Here is a 6,000-nt window from a genome sequence, read left to right as displayed (position 1 = left end):
AACAGCCGAATTTTTCTCAAATTGTTCGTGTTCGCCGACCGGCTCGAACACCGAACAAAACAGCTCGAATTTGAGATTGGCGAACAGTTCGAGTAGAACAACGCTCATCTCTACCCCAGAGTCAATGTACAAACAAATCCCTGATAACTATGTTGCTCATGCATAATAACATTTGTAATTTTGTCTATTTCTGAAACTTATATCATTAGCAAATTTCTGATTTAAATAAGTTTGAAAAAACATATGTGGTAGCGTGGCCAAGCGGTCTAAGGTGCTGGATTAAGGCTCCAGTCTTTCTGGAGGCTTGGTTTCAAAACCCATCGCTGCCATTATTTATTTGGATGTAATTTTTACCAAAAATTAGGAAATAGTTGAGGAAGTAAAGGGGATTGAGAATTTAGGAGGCAGCAGTAATTCTATCCTATACTTTTGAACTACAAAAGGTGGAAAACCTGCGAAAACTGAGATTTTAAGATTGGACTGTAGAAAGGCAGTTTTTAATGGACTCAGTAAAAAGGAAGGAAAGGTAGGATGTTCTAAAGGAAAGAAATGTCCAGGAAGGGTGGGAGATTTGGCTAAATTAAATTCTCACTGCACAATCAGAAACAATCCCGAAAAGAAGGAAGAATGGAAAGCATTTATGGAGACCAGGATGGCTGAATACTGAACTTAAAAGCTTGCTAAAAAGGAACAAAGAAATGAATATCAAATGGAAAGAAGGGTTCATATCTAAAGAAGAATATAATGCTGTCTGCAGGGAAAGCTGGGCTAGCGTTAGAAGAGCTAAAGCCAGTAATGAATTGAGGCTTGCAAGAGAGACCAAAAGCAATAAGAAAGGATTTTGGAAGTAAGTCAAAAGTTAAAGAAAAGCCAAAGATGCTATAGGATTTTTAAAAGATGAAAAGGGTAAAGTGGTCAATAATGATGTTGAGAAGACTGAACTTTTAAATTCCTTTTTGGCTTCTGTGTTCTCTAAGAAAGCAAATGTAACATCAAGTGATCTTCACTGTGCTGTAGAAGAAAAGGAACATGTGAACAAGCCAGAGGTATGAATACTGCATATGAGTGGTCATGTTGGCTTTAGGCATCTGAATTAATTACATAATTTACCATCTATGTTACATCCATGTCAGTTCAATCAATGATCAACCATTCTCAAAATTTGCCAAAATCAATCTTGGTCAAAAGAAGTCTAACTGCTAGCTCATATCCCTGCTGCCTCTTTAGGATTATCAATACAGGATGAGCAGAGTGATTAGCAAACATAAACAGAGCCATGCTGCTTCTGCTGCTTTCCAGTAAGTCACCCTAGTGATGAACTCATAGCTACATTGCTCTGCACTGCTGTATAATGTCTTCCTTGCTGCTGCTTCTGATTATCTGTTACGTACAGGCAGGGGTGTTGGAATCCTTCATGTTTGAGTGTGCTTTATATGGGAGATCATAGCAAGTAATCTTTACAACCAAATTCAGTGATATTTAAAAATTAGCGGATGAGCCAACAGAGGAAAGATTAGTAAAGTATCTGGATACAAGTCATATGTTTTGTAAAATGGTGCCCCAGAGTCAATGTACAAACAAATCCCTGAAAATTACGTTGCTGTTGCATAATAACATTTGTCCTTTTGTCTTAATGGATATAAAATATTTTCTGCCACTTACATCAAAAGCAAACTTTTGATATAAATAACATTGAATATCTTTGAAAGGTAGCGTGGCCGAGTGGTCTAAGACACTGGATTTAGGCTCCAGTCTCTCTGGAGGCGTGGATTCAAATCCCATCGCTGCCATTATTAATTTGGATCTAATTTTTTCAAACAAATAGGAAAAGGTTGAGGAAGTAAAGGGAGTTGAGAACTTAGGAGGCAGTGATCATGGTATCCTATAATTTTGAAATACAAATGGAGGAAAACCTGCGAAAACTGAGATTTTAAGATTGGACTGTAGAAAGGCAGTTTTTAATGGACTCAGTAAAAAGGAAGGAAAGGTAGGATGTTCTAAAGGAAAGAAATGTCCAGGAAGGATGGGAGACTTGGCTAAATTAAATTCTCACTGCACAATCAGAAACAATCCCGAAAAGAAGGAAGAATGGAGAGCATTTATGGAGACCAGGATGGCTGAATATTGAACTTAAAAGCTCGCTAAAAAGGAACAAAGAAATTAATATCAAATGGAAAGAAGGGTTTATATCTAAAGAAGAATATAATGCTGTCTGCAGGGAAAGCTGGGCTAGCGTTAGAAGAGCTAAAGCCAGTAATGAATTGAGGCTTGCAAGAGAGACCAAAAGCAATAAGAAAGGATTTTGGAAGTAAGTCAAAAGTAAAAGAAAAGCCAAAGATGCTATAGGATTTTTAAAAGATGAAAAGGGTAAAGTGGTCAATAATGATGTTGAGAAGACTGAACTTTTAAATTCCTTTTTGGCTTCTGTGTTCTCTAAGAAAGCAAATGTAACATCAAGTGATCTTCACTGTGCTGTAGAAGAAAAGGAACATGTGAACAAGCCATACGTATGAATACTGCATATGAGTGGTCATGTTGGCTTTAGGCATCAGAATTAATTACATAATTTACCATATATGTTACATCCATGTCAGTTCAATCAATGATCAACCATTCTCAAAATTTGCCAAAATCAATCTTGGTCAAAAGAAGTCTAACTGCTAGCTCATATCCCTGCTGCCTTTTTAGGGTTATCAATACAGGATGAGCAGAGTGATTAGCAAACATAAACAGAGCCATGCTGCTTCTGCTGCTTTCCAGTAAGTCACCCTAGTGATGGATTCATAGCTACATTGCTCTGCACTGCTGTATAATGTCTTCCTTGCTGCTGCTTCTGTTTATCTGTTACGTACAGTCAGGGGTGTAGGAATCCTTCATGTTTGAGTGTCCTGTATTTGGGAGATCATAGCAAGTAATCTATACCACCTAATTCAGTGAAATCTAAAAATTAACGGATGAGCCAACAGAGGAAAGGTTAGTTAAATATCTGGATACAAGTCATATGTTTTGCAAAATGGTGCCCCAGAGTCAATGTACAAACAAATCCCTGATAACTACGTTGCTCATGCATAATAACTTTTGTATTTTTGTCTAATTAGATATACAATGTTTTCTGCAACTTATATCATTAGCAAATTTCTGATTTAAATAAGTTTCAAAATCTGTATGGGGTAGGGTGGCCGAGCTGTCTAAGGCGCTGGATTAAGGCTCCAGTCTCTCTGGAGGCATGGGTTCAAATCTCACCGCTGCCACTATTTATTTGCATCTAATTTTTACCAAAAATTAGGAAACAGTTGAGGAAGTAAAGGGGATTGAGAAATTAGGAGGCAGCGGTAATTTTATCCTATACTTTCGAACTATAAATGGTGGAAAACCTGCGAAAACTGAGATTTTAAGATTGGACTGTAGAAAGGCAGTTTTTAATGGACTCAGTAAAAAATGAAAGAAAGGTAGGATGTTCTAAAGGAAAGTAATATCCAGGAAGGATGGGAGATTTTGCTGAATTAAATTCTCACTGCACAATCAGTAACAAAATCCCGAAGAGAAGGAAGAATGGAAAGCATTTATGGAGACCAGGATGGCTGAATACTGAACTTAAAAGCTTGCTAAAAAGGAACAAAGAAATGAATATCAAATGTTAAGAAGAATATAATGCTGTCTGCAGGGAAAGCTGGGCTAGCATTTGAAGAGCTAAAGCCAGTAATGAATTTAGGCTTGCAAGAGAGAACAAAAGCAATAAGAAAGGATTTTGGAAGTAAGTCAAAAGTTAAAGAAAAGCCAAAGATGCTATAGGATTTTTAAAGGATGAAAGGGTAAAGTGGTCAATAATGATGTTGAGAAGACTGAACTTTTAAATTCCTATTTGGCTTCTGTGTTCTCTAAGAAAGCAAATGTAACATCAAGTGATCTTCACTGTGCTGTAGAAGAAAAGGAACATGTGAACAAGTCATACCTATGAATACTGCATATGAGTGGTCATGTTGGCATTAGGCATCAGAATTAATTACATCATTTACCATCTATGTTACATCCATGTCAGTTCAATCAATGATCAACCATTCTCAAAATTTGCCAAAATCAATCTTGGTCAAAAGAAGTCGAACTGCTAGCTCTTATCCCTGCTGCATTTTTAGGGTTATCAATACAGGATGAGCAGAATGATTAGCAAACATAAACAGAGCCATGCTGCTTCTGCTGCTTTCCAGTAAGTCACCCTAGTGATAAACTCATAGCTACACTGCTCTGTACTGCTGTATAATGTCTTCCTTGCTGCTGCTTCTGATTATCTGTTACGTACAGGCAGGGGTGTAAGTATCCTTCATGTTTGAGTGTCCTGTATATGGGAAATCATAGCAAGTAATCTATACCACCTAATTTAGTGATATCTAAAAATTAGCTGATGAGAAAACAGAGGAAAGATTAGTTAAATATCTGGATACAAGTCATATGTTTTGTAAAATGGTGCCCCAGAGTCAATGTGCAAACAAATCCCTGATAACTACGTTGCTCATGCATAATAACATTTTTTATTTTTGTCTAATTAGTTATACAATGATTCTGCAACTTATATCATTAGCAAATTTCTGATTTAAATAAGTTTGAACATCCATATGAGGTAGCGTGGCCGAGCAGTCTAAGGCGCTGGATTAAGGCTCCAGTCTCTATGGAGGTGTGGGTTCAAATCCCACCACTGCCATTATTTATTTGGATCTAATTTTTACCAAAAATTAGGAAACAGTTGAGGAAGTAAAGGGGGTTGAGAATTTAAAAGGCAGCGGTAATTTTATCCTATACTTTTGAACTACAAAAGGTGGAAAACCTGCGAAAACTGAGATTTTAAGATTGGACTGTAGAAAGGCAGTTTTCAATGGACTCAGTAAAAAGGAAGGAAAGGTAGGATGTTCTAAAGGAAAGAAATGTCCAGAAAGGATGGGAGATTTTGCTAAATTAAATTCTCACTGCACAATCAGTATCAAACCCAAAAAGAAGGAAGAATGGAAAGCATTTATGGAGGCCAGGATGGCTGAATACTTAACTTAAAAGCTTGCTTAAAAGGAACAAAGAAATGAATATCAAAAGGAAAGAAGGGTTCATATCTAAAGAATATAATGCTGTCTGCATGGAAAGCTGGGCTAGCATTAGAAGAGCTAAAGCCAGCAATGAATTGAGGCTTGCAAGACAGACCAAAAACAATAAAAAGGATTTTGGAAGTAAGTCAAAAGTAAAAGAAAAGCCAAAGATGCTATAGGATTTTTAAAAGATGAAAAGGGTAAAGTGGTCAATAATGATGTTGAGAAGACTGAACTTTTAAATTCCTTTTTGGCTTCTGTGTTCTCTAAGAAAGGAAATGTAACATCAAGTGATCTTCACTGTGCTGTATAAGAAAAGGAACATGTGAACAAGCCATACGTATGAATACTGCATATGAGTGGTCATGTTGGCATTAGGCATCAGAATTAATTACATAATTTACCATCTATGTTACATCCATGTCAGTTCAATCAATGATCAACCATTCTCAAAATTTGCCAAAATCAATCTTGGTCAAAAGAAGTCTAACTGCTAGCTCATATCCCTGCTGCCTTTTTAGGGTTATCAATACAGGATGAGTAGAGTGATTAGCAAACATAAATAGAGCCATGCTGCTTCTGCTGCTTTCCAGTATGTCACCCTAGTGATGAACTCATAGTTACACTGCTCTGCACTGCTGTATAATGTCTTCCTTGCTGCTGCTTTTGATTATCTGTTACGTATAGGAAGGGGAGTAGGAATCCTTCATGTTTGAGTGTCCTGTATATGGGAGATCATAGCAAGTAATCTATACCACCTAATTCAGTGAAATCTAAAAATTAACGGATGAGCCAACAGAGGAAAGGTTAGTTAAATATCTGGATACAAGTCATATGTTTTGTAAAATGGTGCCCCAGAGTCAATGTACAAACAAATCCCTGATAACTACGTTGCTCATGCATAATAACATTTGTATTTTTGTCTAATTAG

The 6,000-nt window shown here is 36.8% G+C and overlaps 2 non-coding genes across 2 annotated transcripts; both read left to right on the top strand.

The window, feature by feature from the left end:
• Nucleotides 1–1,708: 1,708 nt before the first annotated feature.
• On the top strand, nt 1,709–1,790 carry TRNAL-UAG (transfer RNA leucine (anticodon UAG)). Its single transcript has one exon. It is a non-coding gene; the product is annotated as a tRNA-Leu (tRNA).
• Nucleotides 1,791–4,614: 2,824 nt separating this feature from the next.
• TRNAL-AAG (transfer RNA leucine (anticodon AAG)) lies at nt 4,615–4,696 on the top strand. Its single transcript has one exon. It is a non-coding gene; the product is annotated as a tRNA-Leu (tRNA).
• Nucleotides 4,697–6,000: the final 1,304 nt, after the last annotated feature.

The sequence above is a fragment of the Phyllobates terribilis genome, unplaced genomic scaffold, assembly GCF_046119375.1.
Source record: "Phyllobates terribilis strain yellow unplaced genomic scaffold, ASM4611937v1 Scaffold_11__3_contigs__length_659146591, whole genome shotgun sequence".
Classification (NCBI taxonomy): domain Eukaryota; kingdom Metazoa; phylum Chordata; class Amphibia; order Anura; family Dendrobatidae; genus Phyllobates; species Phyllobates terribilis.
The sequence above is the reverse complement of the archived record's forward strand: the minus strand, read 5'-3'. Positions and strand labels throughout refer to the sequence as shown.